Genomic DNA, 23,989 nt, shown 5'->3' with positions numbered 1-23,989 from the left:
GGCCTTGATGCGCTCTGGGACATTCTGCAGACATGCAAGGCAGTATATAAAACCTATTAATTTCCTTCCTTTACAGAATACACCTAATATGGCAATATTCCTCTATCATTTATTTCATAATATTCATAAGGACTGTACAGTAAAATTTGCTTATAAGGTCAATGTTTGAGATGCTGACTGATGCAGTGGGTTAACACATTTTGAATTTCAGATGGTCCAAAGTGAAAGCAGTTTGGACAGATTCAGCCAAGTAGACTTCAAAGCTGATCTCAACTTCTCTCCCCAAAAATGGAATGTTATTCTCCAAACAAATTCTATTCTTCCAGCTCTTCCTTCTCACCCAACTGCATGCAAGGCATTGGAGTTGGGGAATGGAATATTTTTCCATTTGGCATCCTCTCTTACTGTTGATGTGCCTCAATAATCCCGAGACTCGATGTTAGCGGAACAAAACAAGGCTTTTATTAACTTAGAAGATAACACGCAGTGGAGAGAGGTATCTTCCATCTGGAGCTCTGCAGTACTGGATATGAGGCCAGACTGAGCTGGCTTACATAGAGGCCAGGTATGGGCGGAGCCCTACACACAACACATTCCATACATTCCAATATACAATACAATGGTGAGGGGAAACCTGAAACCAACCACAGTCACAGGCAATACAATGGTGAGGGGGAACCTGAAACCAACCACAGTCACAGGCAGTGATGAATGGAATATTTCATCACAACTGTCAAGCAGTCAGATATCACAAAGGCCTGTTGTAGAGTGAAGACCCTCAAACACATCCCAGCAAATACCTTTACCTGAAACAGAGGAGCACCTTTGATGCCTCAGTGTGACACTTTTGATTGTCAACATCCGTCATTCTTGTGTCCTCTATGCGTGAGGCTGCCAATTTAGAGCGGAATACCGAGCAGTCTTGCCCCGTGAATTCGTTCTTTTCTTGCCTCGCGTTATCACGGGGTCAGTTTTAACTCTACCTCCTCATCCATAGTTATCGAGTCAGGGTGCTCCACAGTGTTTGAGGTAACGGTACATCTAGGAGGGTGGAGAAGGAGGAGGTGATCGATTTGCCCCCCCAGCTTAAACCAGGTGGGTGAGTATTTAAAAAGCAGCCGGTAACATACCCGCTCATAGTCAAACCCTTTCACACCAGTTCGAATTTTAACTGGCTGGGTTTTGCAGGCAGGTGAGGTGTCTTATAATATGGTTGGCCAAGTCATCAATGGATTGTCCTGAATCCCCCTCCCCACCCTCTGGCGCTTACTTTCCCCAAACACAAGGAACCTCACACACGAGTGCAGCCCTCAAGGCATCCAATATACAAAGAGCACAGAAATAACCCACAGCCATTGGCCTGGTTAGCTGTCCACCTAAAGCAGGCAGGAGCCACGTGAATTTATGCAAATGAAGGTCCTATACACCATTGGCACCCTGATTGCATTTTAACAGGGGCCTGAGTGGGAAAGCTGCGGTGGGATTCCCGCCAGGCCGAAGCAGGTCTTCAGCTGGTTGGCAGACAGAGGAGGCCCTCCCAGGTACGTCCAGAACTTTCCTTCATGGAGCCAGGAGCAGGAGTACTTCTCCAGGCTCCACAAGGAAAATTGGGGCCGCACCTGCCCCAAGACTCCCCCCCGCTCCTCCGCCCCCCCCTCCCCTCCGCCCCCCCCCTCCCCCTCTCCCTCCCCCTCCCCCCCTCCCCTCCCCTTCCCCTCCCCCCCTCAGCTCCCCGCGAGACCCTCCCGAAACCCCCTCCTCGCGACTGACCTTACCAGCTAGCTTTCCTTTAATGCGGGCCGGTGTCATGAAGCTGCCCGAACCACCTCTCCCGCCCGCTGGAATGCTTCCAATTTCTGCCTCTTTCGAGCGGGCAGCTGATCGGTGGCATGTAGATGAAGCCGTGAAATTTAAATATCCCGGGCCTTAAACTTAGGTCAGTGCGTGCGTTTCACATTAGCCCTGCCTTCATCACCTGCCCAAAACCCACTGGGGGTTAAAATCAAGCCCCCCCCAAGATAATTATGGATGGGGAAGTTCAGCCCATCTTAATACATCCATCCAGAATGATCCTATAGTCCTCCCATTGCAGCATCCAATAATTCTTAAATGATTCTATATTTTTTGCCCCCACTACTCAATGTGTCGATCACTCTTTATAAGAAAAGCTTCCTATGTCAGTCCTCAATTTGTCTGTGACCCCCTGACCTACTCTTACAATTTAATTTGAAGTAAATTTCCAGATTTACCTTTTCCACACTGTTTACAATCTTATATGATCACCTCCCATCAAGGCTGCAAAGCCCAGGTTTCTCCATCTTTCCCCACAACATCAGCCTTGTGGATCTTCTTAGAATTCCCTTCAGCACTTGAATGTCCCCTTTGTTCAAGTTAGAAACGTCCAATAAAAAGCATTAGTAGAAGAACAAAAATAAATTTTGAATGCAATATAGTTTTGTGTGAATTCTGAATATAGCACCTTTTGTCCAGGAGAACAGAGTTGAACCTGCTCCAAACACATCCAACTTCAGGTCCTTACAGCTAACAGAAAGGAGAGACATTCATCCGATCAGCCTGCCCTGGATTCAGACCCAGGTTCTGGAGGTGGAAGGACAGTACAACAATTAATCCATCACAAGTTTATATCCTCCAGTTAATGGAATAATCTCACCCAGTCCCCTCCGACTAGGGCTTGATTTTCCAAGCCCCGAGGAGGCGGACATGGAGGCGGGACAGCACGTAAAATCGGAGAAATTGGGGGTGGGTGGCAAATTCGCCCCCATCCCGCCTCCGTGCCCTTTTGCCAGGAGGCGGGAGGATGTGCAGCTTCGGGTCCCGGCTCCTGGAGGCGGGAAAGGCTTTTAATCCTTTTAACTGCCTGTTAACAGGTAGTTAACAGGCAGAAAAAAGGATTAGTGCAATTTTACCTTCACAGGTGAAGGCCTCCCTGTTGAGTCTGAGTGTCCCAGATATGCTTATTCTAAATCACTGGACACAGACAACAAGAATAACTTAAACAGGTCTTTACTAATCGAAGGTCAGGGCTGAACTGCTTAGCAAATTACTACACAGAGTTTATATACCGGTGTGGTCACCACCGGTACTACAATATACAGTAGCCAAGAGAAAGTAGTCCATCTCTTAAGGTAGTCTCTTAAGGTGGTACAGGTTACATACACCACAATTCCTCCCTTTTTAGCTTAACAGTGTACATCCCAATTTAAACATAACATGGATAACATATATACAACTTCATGCAAAACTGTTCAAAGATTCAGTCTCTGAGGAGGCCTCCTGATCCGAGTTGGATAACTCCTTTCAGGGGTCTCTGATTCTCGTTTCTGGGATGACTCATCTAGTTGATCTCTTATGGATTGGACATCATCAGGTACTTTGGCATCTGAGGTAGATGCTTCAGGTTCACTAACTTCTTCCACTGGTGTCTCTGTCGTAGTCATGGGTTCGACCCTTGTTCTCGATTCTACAAATTGGTCAGCATGACGTCGTATTACGTTTTCACCAATATCCACCGTGTACATCAGGGGTCCTTGTCTGGCACGAATTGTTCCAGATTGCCATTTCTCATTCTTATAGTCCCGGGCTAACACTGGTTGTCCTATTTCGAAACTCCGAGTGGTCTTGTTATTTATATGCTGGAACTGTTTGTTTTCGACTTCCCTCCGCACATTTGGTTTTAACAAGTCCAACCTGGACCACAACCTCCTGTTATAGAACATTATGGCAGGGCTTTGATTTGTCACTGCATGAGTGGGGTTTCGATATGCCATTAGGAAATTGTCCACCTTGTGTTGTAGTGGAATCTGGTCTTCGCTCATGGCCTTTATCGCCTTTTTGAACGTTTGTACAAATCTCTCGGCCAACCCATTTGTAGCCGGATGATATGGGGCAGAGGTATAATGTTTCACCCCATTCTTCTTCATGAATTTCTGGAATTCTTCTGACACGAACTGCGGTCCGTTGTCTGAACATATTTGTTCTGGCAATCCATTTCTTGCGAATATCGTTCTTAGAACTGCGATCGTCTTTTCCGAGGTAGTGGTCGCCATCTTAATCACTTCTGGCCATTTAGAATGTGCGTCTACCGCAATTAAAAACATCGAGTCCATGAATGGACCTGCGAAGTCAATATGTACATGTTGCCATGGGGTTGAAGGCCATTCCCATGGATGCAGCGGTGCAATTGGAGGTGCATTTTGAACTTTTTGGCACCCTAAGCAGCTTTTAGTCAGATCCTCTATTTGTTGGTCGATACCTGGCCACCACACATAAGCCCTAGCAAGGCTTTTCATCTTGACTCCCCCCAGATGACCTTCATGCAGTTCCTTTAGAATTATTTCCCTTAATTTAGGAGGAATAATCACCCTTGTTCCATACATCAATGTTCCTTGACAGACGGACAGCTGTTCTCGTCTGGCTGAGAATGCCGGTAACAGTGGTTCACCATGAGCTGGCCATCCCTTCACTGTCAATTCGTAGACCCGAGACAGTGTCGGGTCGTTCCTGGTTTCTCTCTCAATACTTGCATTGGTGACCGGTAAACATTCGATGATGGTCGAGTGAAATAACTCAACAGGGTCAACTGTCGGTGCCTCTTCCGCTGTAGGTAGTGGCAGGCGCGACAGCCCATCAGCATTACCATGTTGCTTTGTACCTTTGAATTCGATCTGATATTGATGTGCCCCTAGGAAAAGGGACCATCTCTGGAGCCTCTGCGCTGTCATCACCGAAACACCCTTCTTAGGGTTAAAAATGGAAACCAACGGCTGGTGGTCTGTCAGCAGCGTAAACTTTTGCCCTTGCAGGTAATGATTAAATTTTTTTACTCCCCACACAAGGCTGAGAGCCTCCCTATCTATCTGAGCATAGTTGCGCTCAGCGGAGGTCAATGATCTGGATGCGAACGCGACTGGTCTTTCCAAGCCATTTGGCAACTTATGTGAGAGCACTGCCCCAATACCATATGGAGAAGCATCACAAGCTAAACGAATAGGCAGCGTTGGGTTAAAGTGAGCCAACACTTCCTTAGAGGTGATCAATGCCTTGCTTTTGTGAAAGGCCCGCTTACAGTCCTCGCTCCACTTCCATGGCACTCCCTTCTGCAAAAGAGCGTTCAGCGGGTGTAGCACCGTGGATAAATTTGGCAGGAACTTATGGTAATAGTTAATCAACCCTAGGAACGACCTCAACTGGGATACATTTTCCGGAGCGGGAGCCTTCACAACAGCTTCGATCTTGCCAGGTGACTTGTGAAGCCCCTCCTGGTCAATGACGTGACCACCGTATGAGATTTGCTTCTGAAAGAACTCACATTTCTGGCGATTAACTCGAAGTCCATATTCTTTCAATCTGGTGAGCACCTGTTCCAAATTTGCAAGGTGTTCCTCATCATCATCTCCTGTAATCAGAATGTCATCCAGGTAGCATTGTGTGCCTGGAATTCCCTGTAATATCTGCTCCATGGCCCTTTGCCAAATCGCTGGAGCCGATGCCACTCCAAAAACCAGTCTATTATACCGAAATAAGCCCTTATGCGTGTTGATCGTGAGATACTGGCGTGACGCTTCATCAACTTCCATCTGTAAGTACGCCTGCGCCAGGTCTATCTTGGTGAAGTGTTTCCCACCAGACAACGAAGCGAAGATATCCTCAATCCGTGGAAGCGGATATTGCACCGTGTGAAGCACCGGATTAACAGTGATCTTGAAATCGCCACAGATGCGAACCTTCCCCGGTTCCCCCGGCTTGTTACTCGATGAACGCTTCATGACGGGAACAATGGGCGTAGTCCATTCACTCCAGTCCACCTTTGACAGTACTCCGGAACATTCTAGTCCCTCCAGCTCAGCTTCCACAGCAGGTCGTATCACATAAGGTACCGGTCTAGCTTTGAAAAATTTCGGGTTTGCATGTTCTTCAACCTTGATGTTTGCCGTAATTCCTTTCAGTGTTCCCAGTCCCTGCTGGAACACCTCTTTAGCATCGTCCAATATTCTGGACAGTCGTTTAGGTTTGACATCGTCCTTTTTACCGGAATCCACAGTTAGTGCTTTTAAGGAATGCCAGTCCATATTTATTCTCCTGTTCCATTCCCGTCCCAGTAGTGGTGGACCTCCCTCAGGTAACACATATAAGTCCATTCCTCGGCTTTCTTTACCCTTGTGGACCACCTTTACCTTTATCTTTCCGATGGGGTATACTCTTTGCCCCGTGTATGTTTTCAATACAATCTCCGTATCCCTTAGGGGAATGTGTGGAAATAACCTTTTGTAATCTTGCTTATTCATGACCATCAATGCCGATCCAGTGTCCAATTCCATCTTCACTTGGACTCCTGCTATCTGAAGTGTGACTCAGATAGTTTGGTGGTCTCCTGTGTTACCCACATTATGTATTCTTAGACAACCCAGTTCCTTACTGCTGGAGTCTGAATCCATCTTCTGTTCATCCGAACTGTTCTCTGTCACCTTGTGTACCTTTTTGCACTTTTCCTGCGGTGACTTTTTGTTGCTGGTCTTCTTTCCTGACCGGCATACTTTAGCTATGTGACCTAGCCTGCCACATTTTCTGCATTCCTGATTTTTGAACCACCACCGGTTCTGATCGTGCGTTGTCCTTCCGCAATGATAACACTTTACTGCACCCAATGCCATTTGATTGGTGCTGAGTTCCGATGACCTTAGCTGCATTTCCGCGGTGCCTCTTGCTGCGGCCTCGTGCGATGCTGCAATGGTGACAGCTTTATCAAGCGTAAGGTCCTTTTCCTCTAGCAATCGCTTTTGAGTTCCTCCTTTTAGTAATCCACACACGAATTTATCTCTCAGAGCGTCTGCTAGTCCTGTACCAAACTGACAGTACTTTGATAGCTTGCGCAGTTCAATTAAGAATTCAGCGTTGCTTTCCTCTTTCAGCTGCGTTCTTCTGTAAAATTTAAATCGTTCCGCTATCAGCAGCGGCGTGGGGTTTAAATGTTCTTGCAGGATAATAACAATATTCGCGAAAGTCTGATCCGCCGGTTTATCTGGTGTTACAAGGTGCCTCAATAACCCGTACGTCTTCGCACCCATTGGGTTTAATAAGGTTATTGCTTTCTTATCATCTGGTACCTCATTTACTGTACAATAAACTCCAATGCGTTCTACATACGTGGCCCAATCTTCAACATCGCTATCAAAAGCAGTGATGTTACCGTGTTTAGGCATCCTTGAGAGTTTCTTTAAATATTTTATTTTCCCAAAATGGCGGCTTCCCGCGCTTGTCTTCTTCCCCCGCCTACTAAAATGGCGGCTTCCCGCACTTGGCGGCTTTTCCCGCGCTTGTCTTCTTCCCCCGCCGACTACAATGGCGATTACCGCGCTGTTGCCAATCTCGCCTCCCAGCGGTTCTTAATTTCTCCGACGCTGCTTTTGTGCCCCCGCGGTTCTCGTGGGCATTAACGCTTCCCTTGTTGCTGCGCCTCTCAGCCCCGATTGCAGCCCGGCCCTTTACACCGGCTGCGGTCGAGTTCTCCGCGGTTCTCGTGGCATTAACGCTGCCCTTGTCACTGCGCCTCTCGGCCCCGATTGCAGCCCGGCCCTTTACACCGGCTGCGGTCGAGTTCTTCGCCCTTTTTCCTCCGGTTTCCCTCCCCTTCTCCACTGACAACGCGGCCGACTTTCTGCCCGTGTCGCTAGATCGGCTTACCCACCACCGTGGTAGAAGGATGATCACTGCCTGTCGCTGATGGAGGACTTCGTGGTCAGTAATTTCAACCCGGGTTCTCAATGCCTCCCGTGCGATGCGGTGCTCAGCAGGCTGATGAGGGCGGATGCCTCTTCTCGACGCCCGTTCTGAGGACGAAGCTGCCTTGGATGCAAAACTGCCGCAGGGTAAGATCGGACTCGTCGCCACTGTTGAGTCTGTGTCCCAGATATGCTTATTCTAAATCACTGGACACAGACAACAAGAATAACTTAAACAGGTCTTTACTAATCGAAGGTCAGGGCTGAACTGCTTAGCAAATTACTACACAGAGTTTATATACCGGTGTGGTCACCACCGGTACTACAATATACAGTAGCCAAGAGAAAGTAGTCCATCTCTTAAGGTAGTCTCTTAAGGTGGTACAGGTTACATACACCACACTCCCGACCTCGGAGAACACCGTCGGGTTGGAGGAGACGTGGAGGAGGTCTGCGGCGGTCGGAGGCACCTGGAAGTAAGGTGTAGAGGTGAGTGATGGGTGCAAGTGTGGAGTGGTAAGTATGCACGGTGAGTGATAAGTTTAAAAAGGTGTTCGCTTACCTTTTTTTTACTTCTATAGCCTTTAGCCATGCTGGATCTGTTAAGTCCGTGAATGATTGAGACACGGACTAGCAGGAGAGAAACAGAGATGTTTACTGGTGAAAGGCATAAACGAATCTAACCAACAGAGGCTCTCTAGCGCCTTTTATACAGGGGTGGTCACTGCCGGTACTGCAGTCTGAGACCAGTTATTCTCTTAAAGGTACATACACAACAATTCCTCCCCTTTTAGATAAACAGTACATAACATTCATTTAACAACTAATGATAATGAATTACAATCACAATTACTGTTGCTAGATACATTGGTTAAGTTTAAGCAATTATAAGTTCAGTCTTTGAGGAGGCTTCCTGATTCTGTCTGAATAACGCCTCTTTGGAGTATCAGGTTCTTCTGGCAATGTTGAGTCGGAATCCATGTCGTCGTTTGTTTCATCTGCTTCCAATATTATCGGTTCTGCGGTAGCTGCAATTGGAACGTCGATTTCATTACCAGGTGTATCAGATCGTGGTGTGGAGTTGACGTTTTCCAGTGACTCTAGAATCTGGTCAGCATGGCATCTTACAATGCTCTCCCCAACGTCCACGGTATACATGAGAGGTCCTTGTGTACAAATCGTTCCTGGCTGCCATTTCTCAGTGTGGTAGTCCCGGGCCAAAACTGGTTGACCTATCTTAAAACTCCTGGTCGGCCTTTCATTCATATTCTGAAACTGTCTGTTCTCCACATCTCTTCGGACGTTTGGCTTAACCAAATCCAAGCGGCATCGTAGTCTTCGATTGAAGAACATCATGGCTGGAGTTTGGTTGGTAACCGCATGTGTCGCATTCCGGTAGGCAAACAAGAAGTAGTCCACCTTGTGTTGTAGGGGTATATCTTCATTACACATTGCCTTGAAAGCCTTCTTGAATGTTTGGACAAACCTCTCGGCCAATCCATTAGTGGCTGGATGATATGGGGCAGATGTGTAATGCTTAACACCATTGTTCTTTAAGAACCTCCGGAACTCTTCAGACACAAACTGTGGTCCATTGTCAGAGCAAATCTGTTCAGGCAGCCCATTCCTGGCGAATATGGTTCGTAAAACTGTGATAGTTTTTTCCGTGGTGGTTGAGGACATTTTTATTACCTCTGGCCACATTGAATGTGCATCCACCGCAATTAAAAATATCGAGTCCATGAAGGGACCAGCAAAATCAATGTGCACCCTTTGCCATGGAGATGAGGGCCACGCCCATGGATGCAGAGGAGCTTGTGGTGGGGCGCTTTGGACCTTCTGGCATCCTGCACAGCTCTTGGTCATCTCTTCGATTTCTCTATCGATTCCCGGCCACCACACAAACGCTCTGGCTAAGCTCTTCATTTTTACCCCACCCAGATGACCCTCATGAAGCTCATTGGGCACTCTATCCGTCAACTTAGGTGGAATTACTACTCTGGATCCACACATCAAGGTTCCTCTGCACACTGACAGCTGTTCTCTTCTTGGCGAAAATGCTGGCAGCAGTGGTTCGCCATGTGCTGGCCATCCCTTCACCGTTAAATCATAGACCCGTGATAGTGTCGGGTCATTCCGTGTTTCCTTTTCTATGTTTGCATTCGTCACAGGGAGACATTCGACTATGGTCGAGTGGAATAACTCCATTGGATCCACTGCAAGGTCTTCTTCTTCCACCGTCGGCAACGGTAGACGTGACAATCCATCAGCATTTCCATGCTGTTTAGTTCCCCTGTACTCGATGTCATATTGGTGTGCCCCTAGGAAAAGGGACCATCTCTGCAGCCGTTGTGCTGTCATTATCGGTACGCCCTTCTGAGGGTTGAAAATGGAGACAAGAGATTGATGATCGGTTAGTAGAGTAAATTTTTGACCGTGCAGATAGTGATTGAACTTCTTCACCCACCACACTAGGCTGAGGGCCTCTCTGTCAATCTGAGTGTAGTTACGCTCGGCAGAAGTTAACGAGCGTGACGCAAAAGCTATCGGCCTCTCCAAACCATCAAGGAATTTATGTGACAGTACCGCCCCAATGCCGTAGGGAGACGCATCACACGCCAGCCTGATTGGCAGTGCTGGGTTGTAGTGAGCCAATACTTCCTTCGAAGTGATTAAGTCCTTACTCTTTTGAAAAGCACGTTTACAATCATCGCTCCATTTCCATGCTACCCCCGTTCGTAGCAGGGCGTTCAGTGGATGCAGAATTGTCGACAAATTCGGCAAAAACTTATGATAGTAATTCACCAACCCGAGGAATGACCTCAGTTGCGACACATTTTCAGGCGCTGGGGCCTTAACAACCGCTTCAATTTTGTCAGGGGACTTATGTAACCCCTCTTCATCAATCACGTGGCCACAATACGATATCTGTTTCTTAAAAAATTTGCACTTGGGGCGGTTGGCTCGCAGCCCATGTTCCCGTAGTCTAGTGAGCACCTGTTCTAGGTTGTTAAGGTGTTCACTGTCATCTTCACCTGTTACAAGGATGTCGTCCAAGTAATACTGAGTCCCCGGAATCCCTTGCAGGACTTGTTCCATCGCTCTTTGCCATATCGCCGGAGCCGATGCTACTCCGAATACCAATCGATGATACTGGTAAAGACCTTTGAGAGTGTTTATTGTGAGATACTTTCTAGAGGACTCTTCAACCTCCATCTGCAAATATGCTTGTGCTAGGTCAATTTTTGTAAAACGCTTCCCTCCAGACAGTGAGGCGAAGATGTCTTCTATCCTTGGAAGAGGATATTGTACTGTGTGAAGGACAGGGTTCACCGTCACCTTGAAATCCCCACAGATGCGAATCTTCCTTGGCTCTCCGGACTTATTGCTTAACGTTTTCTTCATGACAGGAACGATGGGTGTCGCCCACTCGCTCCAGTCGACCTTAGACAACACGCCCGCCTTCTCCAGATTCTCCAGCTCAGCCTCGACGGCTGGACGAATTTCATATGGTACCGGTCTCGCTTTGAAAAACTTGGGAACTGCATTCTCTTCTATTTTTAACGAGGCGGTTACGCCTTTAAGCGTGCCCAGTTCTTGTTGAAATACTTCTTTGGCGTTAGCTAAGATTGTTGACAATCGTCCAGGAGTGACGTCTTCATCTTTTTTACCATCCACCGTCATTGCATGAATGGAATGCCAATCTAAGTTTATCTTCCTGATCCATTCCCGTCCCAATAACGGTGGTCCACCATTTGGCAGTATGTAGAGATACAATTTCCGTATTTTCTTGCCATTGTATTCGACAGGCACCCTTATTTTTCCTCTTGGGGTATACTTTTTGCCCCGTATACGTCGTCAAGACGATGGATGTCTCTCTCAAGGGTATGTGTGAAAATAGCCGCTCATAGTCTCGTCGATTCATGACGGTTAGCGCTGATCCTGTATCCAATTCCATTTTAACTTGGGACCCTGCTATCGTGAGGGTGACCCAAATGGTTCGGTGATCCTCTTTTGTGATTACATTGTGAAGTTTGAGACAGCTTAATCTCCTGTTCTCGGATTCACTATCGCTCATCTGGTCTTCGGAACTATTGTCCGTCATCTTTTGTACTTTCTTGTACGGTTTCTTAGTAGCCTTTTTGTTGTCGCTGGTCTTCTTCCCAGACCTACAAACTCGTGCAATGTGTCCAATCTTCCCGCATCGTCTACATATTTTGTCTTTGGACCAGCAGTCCTTCTGGTCATGGTTAGTTCTGCCGCAGCGATAACATTTTGCAAATCCCCGTGTTATTTCGTGGGTGCCGTATTCCTGTGGTTTTTGTTGAATTTCTGCAGCTCCCCTGGCTGCTGCTTCATACGATACTGCCACGCTGAAAGCCTTATCTAGCGTCAGCTCTTTCTCTGCGAGTAACTTCTTCTGTGTTCCTTCACTCAGGAGTCCACAGACAAATTTGTCCCGTAGGGTATCTGCCAGTCCTGCTCCGAACTGGCAGTGCTTTGATAGCTTGCGTAGTTCTGTAAGATACTCAGCATTGCTCTCATCTTTGTGCTGAGTTCTCCTGTGGAATTTAAATCTTTCTGCTATCAACAGCGGTGCAGGGTTTAAGTGCTCCTGTAGAACAGCAACAATTTCGTTAAAACTCTTCGCCTTCGGTTTGGCTGGAGTAATCAGATCACGCAATGGGCCGTACATTCTAGCGCCCATTACGTTTAGCAATATTGATGCCTTTTTTCCCTCCGCTATTTCATTTGCCTCGAAATATACCTCGACTCTTTCCACATACGTGGTCCAGTCCTCTAATGTATTATCAAAAGCAGTGATACAGCCAGTCTTCGGCATCTTGCAAATCTAAAATGGCGCCTCCCGCGCTTTTCCTTCTTCCCCGCTGTTGTTAGCGCTGCTTTCCACGGTTTCCTGCGCGTTAAATATTAATTTTGTTTTCTTTTATTATCTTCCCGTCGTGGAGCGGACCCTCTGGAACATTCCCTCCCTCTTCTGAGGTCCGAACGCTGCCCAGCTTCGAAACACCGGCCGCGCCCTGTATGCTCCACCCTCTCTCTCTCTCCTTGCTTCCCGACTCGCTGCCCGGCCCCGTTGCAGCCCAGGAAGGATCAGAGCACTACCTGCCACCAGCCCGATTAGCTGGGAAACCACGGACCGAGGAACCCAGCCTGGCTCTGGACAGTCTCTCCTGCAAGTTTTGAAATCGATGATTGACGGTCGACGCCCGTTTCTCGAGTTTCAATGGCTTTTTTTTTCTTCTGGCTCCAACCTTCAACACGTCGTCAGAGCTGCTGCTGAGTTGCAGGTAAGTTCGTTTCTAACTCGTCGCCAGTGTTAAGTCCGTGAATGATTGAGACACGGACTAGCAGGAGAGAAACAAAGAGATGTTTACTGGTGAAAGGCATAAACGAATCTAACCAACAGAGGCTCTCTAGCGCCTTTTATACAGGGGTGGTCACTGCCGGTACTGCAGTCTGAGACCAGTTATTCTCTTAAAGGTACATACACAACAGGATCGGGAGAGCGGACATCCACCTTGTCAATTTCAGGTAATGGCTGATGGACCCTCCGATCCATCAGACATCTGAAATTTACTTTTTTACAATGTTTTTTTCAGTCCTCACCACAAAAACTAATCAAACTATAGAGCTGTCATTTCTTCTTTCAAGAAGTCTTGACAGATAGCACGTCTGACGTTGACATGATCTGTCAGTGACTTCTTCCCTGATTGGCCTGCTGAGCCCGCAGGGTGGGCTTAACAAGCTCAATCAGGGGAAAATCCCTCTGAATGGTCAGGCGAGGATGGAGGTGGGACATTGACACGACAAGCAGCAGCCCCGCCTCCAAGTCGCCTCCATCGAGTCATGCAGCACAGAAGGTGGCCTTTCAGCCCATTGTGCCTATGCCAGCTCTTTGAAAGATCTATCCAATTAGTCCCACTCCCCTGCTCTTTCCCCCATAGCCCTGCCAATTTTTCCACTTCAAATATTTATCCAATTCTCTTTTAGAAGTTAGTCTTGAATCTGCTTCCACCACCCTTTCAGGCAATGCATTCCAGATCACAACAACTCGCTGCATAAAATAATTGCTCCTCATTTCCTCCTTAATTATCTTATATATGTGTCCTCTGGTTACCTGCTGGCAGTGGAAGTAGTTTTTCTTTATCTACGCCATCAAAACCCCTCATGGTTTTGAACACCTCTATTAAATCTTCCCTTAACCTTCTCTGCTCTAAGGAGAACAATCCCAGCTTCTCTAGTACCTCCACATAACTGAAGCCCATCATCCCTGGTACCATACTTGTAAATTTCCTTTGTGCCCTCTTCAAGGCCTTTTGTTGGTTTAATAATTTCCCAGTTGAACCCAAGCCATGCTGCATTGGTATTCTGTACACTTGGAATGTTGGTAAGTTATTTTAGTGCTAGTTCCCATCTCATTTCTATTTAATTATCTTTAGCATTATAATTCAGACGGCCAGAATTTGTTTGAGGTATTTTGATTTTAAATTGCATGTAAACATATAATCCTGTGCATTGGAAAAAGCAATGAAATTGGATTTTTTTTTCTTGTCCACAGGCAGAGTTCAAATTATCAATGCGAAACTCTAAAAATCATTTGTAGCCAAGCAGAAACAACCCAGATAGTCCATCATTCTGTGCGGACATTCTGAATATATTGTATTTTAAAGAAAAGCCCAGTTTCCTTCTACCAACACAGGGAACGTAATTGAATCCTTCAAGCATTATACGTACCAAGTGAAACAATATAACATCCAATTATTTTAGCCCTTCAGATATTATCATGAGTTACTAACATGTTCGATGGTCCCACATGTTTCTCCAATTCTATATTATAATGGAAAATTACAAGAGTTATTGTTTGAGGTCACTTATTGTTAATGTTTAAGATCAGCACACTTTTTAACAGACTGAAAGGAGCAGGTTAACACCGGGGCACGGCAGGAAGACCCCGGGATCAGAGGGGGTAAATCACTGCCCTTATTTTAACTGCACCCTGCCCAGTTTCTGCCAGGCAGGGGAGGAGTTAAAATTGGGTCCCATGTTTTTTGGATCATGTCGCCAAGGAGCAGCATAAATGAGGAAGCGAAAGGGGTCAAGGATAAACCCTTAAGGGACTCCAGAGATAACAGCATTGGGGCAGGAAGAGAAGTCATTGCTGGAGATGATCTGGCTATGATCAGATAGGCAATAGCGGAACCAAGCGAGGTAAGTGCCATTGAGTTCGACAACAGAGGAGATGCGTTGCAGTCTTTGATCGACTGTGCCCAAGGTTAGAAAGAGGATGAAGAGGATAAGGAGGGATAGTGTACCACGGTCATAGTCACAGAGGCTGTCATTAGTGACCTTGGATAGGGCTATGTTGGTGCTCTGGCAGGGGTGGAAACCTGATTGGAGAGACTAAATCAAGGAGTTACGGGCAGATGGGCAAAGATTTAGGAGGTGACAACATGCTCAAGGACTTTGGAGAGGAAAGGGAGATTGCAGATAGGATGGTAGTTTGTAAGGACAGAAGGGTCGAGGGTCAGTTTTTTGAGGAGGGGAATGGTGATGGCAATTTTGAAAGGGAGGGGAACAAAATGTGAGGAGGGGGATACATTTATAATGTCAGCTAGCTTGGGGGCCAATGAGGAAAGTTGGGTGGCCATCAGTTCAATGGGAATGGGGTCAAGGGAACAAGAGGTGGGTCTCATGGACAAGATCAGCTCAGAGGCCATGAGGAGAGATGGGCGAAAAAGTAGAGAGATGCGAGTTCAGGACTAGGGAAAGGGGAACCCAGAGGGGAGCTGTGGCATGGTGTGCAAGAGGAAGGGAAGGGAAGCAGCAGAGGCTGCCAAACGTATGGTCTCAGTTTTAGTGAAAAATAAATCTATGCGATCCTCGCACCTGTTGGAGTTGTGCATGGAAGGAGCAGATAACCATTGACCAGCAGCTTAAATAGACCAGCCATAACACCGTGGCTACAAGAGCAGGACAGAGGCTGCAACAAAACTAAAGAAGCTAACCAATATCCAGGACAATTCACTTGATCGGGACCCCTGCCACTGAGGTCAATAACCACCCCTCCACCATCAGCATGCTATGACTGCAGTACGTACTATCTACAAGATGCTATCAGCAACTCGCCAAACTTACTTATTCACTTCCCAGCCCTCTACCACCAAGAAAGATGAGAGCAGCACCATCGTGGGATGGCCAGCTGCTGCAGGACCCCCTCTAAGCCCCACCACCATCCTGATTGAGACATAGACTGCCAGTCCGTCATCGTCACTGGGTCAAAATCCTGGAATCCCTGCCTAACATCGTCGCGGGAGAACCTTCTCCACACGGACTACAGTGGTTCAAGACAAAGATGCATCACCAGTATCTCAGGACAATGTGTCGTTATCAGAATCGCCCACATTCCAAGGGCAAAATTTAAAAAAAAAACTGTGATCCAGAAAGCTGTTGCAAGCAGCTGATAAGTGGATTGTTTCAGAAGCAATTCAGTCTCAGGGCAGATATCCTTTGTACCTTTTTTAAGCACTTGTTGAACGGTTCTGCGAGCTACAGTGTGTTAATTTGTTTTGTGGTGACCTGTCATCACAGCTTCTTGAACAGGTCGTTCAAGCTATCTGGCAAAGATCAATATGTCAAGCCATCCTTTGTAATGGTTTTGATTGACAGCTGTGTGTGGGTGACAATCAGGGTCAGACCTGTAAGCAGGGATAAACCCAATGAATCTTCCTTGTGCTTTTGACGGACAACTCTGCTACCTGTGCTTAGCTCATGAGTCCATTTCCAGAGGCTAGCAGAGAGCATCCACTATTTTTTTTATTCGTTCATGGGATGTGGGCGTCACTGGTAAGGCCAACATTTATTACCCATCTTTGAGAAGGTGGTGGTGAGCCATCTTCTGGAACCGCTGCAGTCCATGTGGTGATATTTCTTTGTAGTGGGTTGGTACAACTGAGTGGCTTGCTAGGCCGTTTCAGAGGGCAGTTAAGAGTCAACCACATTGCTGTGGGTCTGGAGTCACATATAGGCCAGACTGGGTAAGGACGGCAGATTTCCTTCCCTAAAGAACCAGACGGATTTTTACGCCAATCCAATAGTTTCATGGTCACCATTACTGCTACAAGTAATTATTCCAGATTTATTTAATTAACTGAATTAAAATATCCCAGCGGGTGGGATTTGAACTCTGGATTAGTCGTCCATTAACATAACTACCGTGCTACCGTGCCCGATACTGATTCTGTGGTAAGGTTTTGTCATGCAAGAAGTGAGCAGCAGTTTTCAAGAATCAATGCATCTTGAGAGGTGTCACAGGAGAAGCGTTTTTCCTGCTTTTGAATGATCAAGAACATTAAAATGTGTAATTACTGTAACATGTACTGTTCACGCTGAATACCATTCACTCACCTCTTCTATGTTAAACAAACTGTCTGTTGATGCTGAGCCCGAGTCTCTAGTGTGAATGCAAAAACATAAAAAACAAGAACCCTTTATAGATGATCCTCAACATCAGGTAAAGTGAGCGCATTATCAATAAGGAAGTAAACTGGGATCCATAGCTGCCTCCCATGGTTCTGCAGAATAGTTGGACTCACTCACAATGTAGGTGAGAATCAAATCACACAACTGACAAGTGACAGATGCCAAGAATAGTTGTGATGTTAAAAATCAGCTGGAAGTAACCTCAAATCAATACATTCTCCCCTTGGATGAACAAGTATTGCCTCCTCGCAATCAGTTGTGAGGAGTGGGGGACAGAATTGAAAGTCTTCTGGTATATTGTGTAAAGAGTTATAATGTATTTCAGAGAATCCAACTTAAAACGTACAAGAGACACAGGCCTACCAAAACAATACGGACTGGTCCCATCAGGAGCTGAAACCAAACAAAGAAAAAATGCCACGGAATTCTCATCTGACTCTTAACAATCAGAAGGCGGCTCAGGAACACGACTAGAGACAGTGGTGGGAAATCCCAGAGCAGCTTTGCAGTAATGCAGAAATATTTGAGTCTAATTTCTAATGAGTCTGAAATGGTCCAGCATTCATTATAATTCCTTTTCTACTCCCCAGAGGGCATGGCAACAGAACAAATCCTCACGGAACTTCCTCCCATTTGCAGAAACATGGCCCAGATTTCGCTGGAGTGGGGCCTCGCACTGTGTGCCTCGTCAGTACGACTTTTCCCTCATCCCTTCAGCTCGAACATTTTTTGCCCTGTAAACATTGCTGGAAGTGCAAGCTGATAACAGCATGGCGAGGCCAACGGGGACATCCGGGACCTCGGTGAATGGTGGGGCAAACATCGTATTGTAGGAGTCTACGTACTCCTAGCAAAAAATACTGAACTCTGAGAGGTTCAACAGAAAAGGTTTAATTGTTGAGGCTACATGTTGAACACAAAATGGCGTCAGAGACTACACCAAGTCCGACTGCTTTTCATCAGTCCACAGCTTAGACTGCTCCTCCCCTGCTCTGGGCTTAACTATGTTGCAGATCGAGTTTCTTAAAGGTGTGATCCTTCTTAAAGGCATGACGCCTGATTTATAGTCTACGGACCGGAAAGCGGATTGTGTCCTTTCTGTGATCGGTACGCCACAGTATCTCCTTAACCAATGGGATTTCAGGATTGAGAAAGAAACAGAGGACAACAGAAAAGGAAATAGGGTGAATTAGAGTCAAATCAGGTACAGAAAGAGAAATAAAAAGATTGGATTAAGAGAGAGAGAAAAAAAGAGAGAGGAATGTAAAAATGTAAAATTTAAAAAATTTTAAAACTCAGAAGAATTATTTATATGCAGGAATGAGACTAAACTGTTTCAATTGTTTCCTTTCTGGGGTGGAGAGGTTGATTAGCATTGCTTTAACAATTGTTAAAAGGGTACTTATGGTGTTAAGTACAAGCCTTAACTTTCTGCGGCGAGTTTAATTCAAGTTTAATGTGCAAATCCAGCAGGTTCTTAAAAATAACAGGAGGTTGAGGGCGAATTGCTGTTTTCACAAAGGCTAATGGCGGGGCAGCACAAATCATCCAGCAAATCGTGGCAATTCTCAAATCAGGAGCGTCTCTTCCTCACCACAAGTCGCTGGACGATTTATACATTAATAATGGCGAGCCTATTAAACTCGCCGTTATTTTGTCAGAAAATTCTGGGCCATTATGTTTATTAGTTATTTTGAAAATACTTTGCCATGAATGCTTTAAATAAATTCGAAGAGTAACTTTAGGAAATAGTGCTGGCAGTGTGTGAAGACTTACCTGCTGGGAGTGTGCATCGGAAATTTGAGCACGGAAATTCACTGGGAGGGGAGGGGCAGTGCCCAGCTGTCTGATATGTGCTGCAGGTGGGTGAGATTCGGCACCACAAGTGCAATTTCACAGAATTGCCCTTATCCGTTACGGCAGGCATCCTGCATCATGTGGGAGAAGTCCAACGGGTTGCGATGAAAATAGTTAAAATTGGAGGGGTATCTTTTTTTATCTCTCTGTGTACCTTCCATTTTGTTCCCCTCCCAAAGGCACTGACTCATACTGGGGAATGGTTCCATGGCCGCTGGCCACCATCCAGTACCCGCCCCACTGGTCATTCTTCACATGTAAGCCCAGACAGTGAGGGGAAGTATGGGCGGTTGGAGCACGCAAGCCAACTCTGATCCTGTATTCGCCCGTTATCAGCAGCTGCAGACTTACCTTCTAGCAGGAAAGGGTAGTAGAAGTTTGGAAATCTTTTCCGCAAACGGCAACTGATGCTAGGTTAATTGTTATTTTAAATCTGAGATTGATAGGTTTCTGTTAACCAAAGATATTAAGGGATATGGGGCAAAGGCGGATATATGGAGTTAGGTCACAGATCAGCTGTGATCTCACTGAATGGTGGAACAGGTTTGAGGGGCTGAATGGCCTACTCCAGTTCCTATGTTCCTATGAGGTGCTGGATCGCGATCAGGACTGGGACAGCCGGCTGATTTTCTCTCCTCCCTAGTCTAAGGAAGCTGAGGTCAATTGTATCAGCACAAACCGCAGATTGACCGTGGTGCCTTCTTGTAGGGCTTCATTCCACAATGGGTAATGCAGTTAAAGATATGAGCCATCAGTTCACAGAAGCACTTTATTTAAAAAAAGAAAGAAATAGAGAGAGAGAGAAAGACAGACAGACAGACAGACAGACAGACTTGGATTTATATAGCGCCTTTCACAACCTCAGGACATCCCAAAGCGCTTTACAGGCAATGAAGTACTTTTGAAGTGTAGTCACTGCTGTAATTTAGGAAATGCGGCAACCAATTTACTCACAGCAAGATCCCACAACAGCGATGAGACACTGACCAGATAAACTGTTTTAGTGGTGTTGGTTGAGGGATAAACATTAGCCAGGAACAGAACTTAAATAAATCTTGCTGATAGTCAAAAGGCAGCAGCAGCATTATAAAGAAGAATCCTATTCCGCTAGTCCTTTCATTGCCTACCCTTTGACTCTTCTGCTACAAGGACATCTATTACATGTGAACATTCGACAGTTTGTACAATCCAAGGCCAAACTCTTCATTAGTCAGTTCATTGCAGAAAAACGACACAGCTGATTGGAGAATATTAACTGACCTCCAACCATGCTCTTCAGTAAAAGTTGTTGCATTATTTGCAACCCAAATTTGCTATTCCTTCCACATTCAGCTTTTCACGGTTGATTACTCCAAGTGTCTATCAGTCTATGTAAAAGTAGAAGTGTTTTTAATAATAAGCAAGCCATAGGTAGATTTTATTCACTCTACTGCATCTAATTGTACTGACTGTGTATTTGAAATGAATTTTCTGACTGGGCAATGGGCCATCTTTCAGCCATAGCCTACTGAGCCATCCAATGGTTGTCATTATGGATTGGCACTGTTGGATGTCAGCCTGTTAGAAGATGAACTCATAGCTGTCAAAATCCTGCATTCTTCGTCACAATTCAACAGGTGGATGCATTCTAATATCACAGACAGTGGCACTTATATCCTCTGTGTATGATAATGCACGCAGAATACCCCATTAGCTTGCCTTCTGTATAACCCTCTGGACCCAAACTTTGGGAGACTTGCTGCAGATATTGATACGTTACTGGACACTCTTCGGGACACCCTGCTATTATTGGGGACCTTTCCAGAATATATGGACATCACTACTGGAGACACCCCGAATATATTGATACATTCTGGGGGACCCCTTCCTGCAAATTTTTACAAAGCCCTGGAAACCCCTCATCCTAACTTCCATCTCAGCTATCCAAATGAAAATGTTCTTATTATTCCGGAAAACTTTTTTTTTACTATTACACTGCAACAGAAATATTTTTTATCGTGAGTCAACAGATGCAGAAAAATTCAGAAATCTGATGAGCTCAGGGACCCATTCGGATCTCTTTGCGGAACCCTATTTTAAAACCCAGGCTCTAGAGAAGCAGAAAGGACGTGCCGGCATCAACACCATGTTCCGGTAATATATGAATATGTCCATTCTTCTATAAAATATTTACAGAAAATAAATCAACGTGCAAGATAGTCATCCAATAATAATCTGAATAAAGATAGCCATCCGTGTAAGATACCGCTAGTCTGAATGTAGCTAGCCTTTCCATATAAGATATGGTAAATGTGAATGTTGTTAGTCATTTAATATATGATATGGTTCATTTGAATGTACCATATGTCCACCCAAATATGGGCAGGTCTATTGGAATGGCATTCAAATGACAAGAAAATGTCATCCAATGTATTTTCCATCATTTGTGCCCCAGGATGGCCATTGCCTTTCTCCGTCCACTCCCAGGCACATCTATAAGATATGGTTAAAAAAAAAGTTTAATCTCACCGCCTAGAGAAAAACTGGTTAAGGCGAAACTTGTTTAAAGGTTGCAGTATGGCAAATTGTGAATATTACTTTAAAATAAGGCAGGATAGCAGGACCAGAGGTCAAATGTGTAAACGGGTGAAGGAGCATCATGGCACAAACGACAATGAATGTCTAGAATAACCTGCCAGGGAGGGAAGTAGGGATGCGGATATTAAGGCATTCAGAAGACCTGGTTGGATCTGGTACCTGGAGCGATGAACTTCACATGGACTGAATGTCCTTTTTGTGCCCTTAATATTTCCCAATAGAATTAGAGGTTGGTACCTATAAGTGTGTAACTTTGCAGGCTACAGAATTTAGTTGCTTTATAGTGTGGGACAGGTGTGCAACAAGATACTACAGGATAGATTTTGTGAGTCCTTCTCCACAGTGAAGTACCTCGCCCATCAACATCATAAACAACAACAAAAACTTGCATTTATATAGCGCCTTTAATGTTGTAAAAACGTCCCCATACGCTTCACAGGAACGTTATCAAACAAAGTTGATACCGAACCACATGAGATATTAGGACTGCTGACCAAAAGCTTGGTCAATGAGGTAGGTTTTACCAAGCATCTTAAAGGAGGAGTGAGAAGTAGAGAGGCGGAGAGGTTTAGGAAGGGAATTCCAGAGCTTGGGGCCTCGGCAGCTGAAGGCACAGCCGCCAATGGTGGAGCAATGAAAATCGGGGATGTGCAAGAGGCCAGAATTGGAGGAGCGCACAGATCTCGGAGAGTTGTAGGGCTGGAGGAGATTACAGCAATAGGGAGGGACGAGGCCGGTCGCCTGTCATTTTAATTCACCGCTCCATTCCCACTCGGACCTCACCGTCCTTGGCCTCTTGCATTGTCCCACGGAAGCTCAACGTAAACTCGAGGAACAGCACCTCATCTTCCAATTAGGCACTTTGCAGCCTTCCGGACTCAATATCGAGTTCAACAATTTCAGATCATAACCTCGGCCCTTATTACATTTTTACTTATATTTTTTTCCACCCCTTTGTTTTGGGTCTTCCCTTCTCCCCACCTTTCCTTTTTTTTCTCTCTCTTCTCTCTCCCACATGGCAGCTGTCTCTTATCCTGCCAGTACACTTCACACCTAATCTCAGCCGTCTTTTGTCTCCACTGTCCTATTAGCACCTCGTCTGGTTTTGAATACCTCTTAATGTCTCTTTTACTTCTTTTGTTCTATCGCAGCCCTGAATTCGATCTATTTTATTTCCTTTCCAGTTTTGAAAAAGGACTTCGACCTGAAACGTCAACTCTAATTTCTCTCCACGGATGTTGCCTGGCCTGCTGAGTTTTTCCAGCATTTTCTGTTGTTATTTTTAGAATTTTCAAATCGAGGTGTTGCCGGACCGGGAGCCAATGTAGGTCAGCGTGCACAGGGGTGATGGGTGAGCGGGACTTGGTGCGAGTTAAGATACGGGCAGCAGAGGTTTGGATGCGCTCAAGTTTACAGAGATTAATTTTAACCTAACTCGCTGGGCAGGAAACCCATGGGGTTGGGTGGAATGCTGGTTTCACACCCCGCCTAATATTACTCTCCAGTGACTTCACCTGATCCCCTCAGTTTCCCAACGGGCGAGAGGTTAAATTTGCCCCCCATGTATCAGAAAATCCTGGAATGCCATGGAGTCTTTAATATTCGCCTGAATAGGCAGGCAGGGCCTTGGTTTAATACCTCCTCTGAAGACTCCACTTCTGACAGAGCAGCTCTAGCCTCAGTACTGCACTGAAGTGTCAGCCTTGCTGGATTATGTATTGGAGTTCGGAGCTCAAAAGCTACAACCTTCATCACTCAGAGGTGAGAGTGCTACCGTCTGAGCCAAACTAACACTCGGTAGCTCCCTGGCAATGTGACAACTTCCCAACCAAGCAGCTGATAAATCTGTTGAGGTCTTTTGGAACAGCTATTTAAGACTAGCTACTGCTTTGACCTCCATCAGTCAAATGGACCCAATTATATAAACGCTCCAGGCTAGAAGATGCAATTAGAAGGAAAACTGCCCGCTGAGTGAGATGATGGAAGAAATATTCCAATGAGACTCAAGGGACAGTTTCCCGGCATGTTTCAAAACCAAAACAAAATAGTTTCACCACGCTGTTTGTCCACCTACTGTATTTCATTTTTTTACGAAAGATTTAAGGAAGGTTTGGTGAGGGAAGACCAGACTTTCATGCGATGGAAGCAGAATCAGCTGGGCTTCTTGTCTCCGTCTCTCACAAGGTGACCTTGAATGCAGTCGCCTTGTTAGCCACTGCAGAAAGACTCAGAAGTACAATCGGGAATTAACATTAATCAAAAAAGCCAGAACCAGACCATCGCCAATTAAACTCTGACTAAGCAGCACTGAC

At 45.8% G+C, this 23,989-nt stretch overlaps 1 long non-coding RNA gene across 1 annotated transcript; it reads right to left on the bottom strand.

The window, feature by feature from the left end:
- Window positions 1-439: 439 nt before the first annotated feature.
- LOC147103090 (uncharacterized) lies at window positions 440-729 on the bottom strand. Its single transcript, XR_015072987.1, has 2 exons — window positions 680-729; window positions 440-634 (listed from the first exon to the last, which is right to left on the bottom strand). It is a non-coding gene; the product is annotated as an uncharacterized LOC147103090 (long non-coding RNA).
- Window positions 730-23,989: the final 23,260 nt, after the last annotated feature.

The sequence above is a fragment of the Somniosus microcephalus genome, chromosome 20 (assembly GCF_052327205.1).
Source record: "Somniosus microcephalus isolate GS21.2 chromosome 20, FLI_Smic_1.0, whole genome shotgun sequence".
Lineage (NCBI taxonomy): Eukaryota > Metazoa > Chordata > Chondrichthyes > Squaliformes > Somniosidae > Somniosus > Somniosus microcephalus.
Note: the sequence above shows the minus strand (reverse complement) of the source record. Positions and strands in the feature narration are given on the sequence as shown.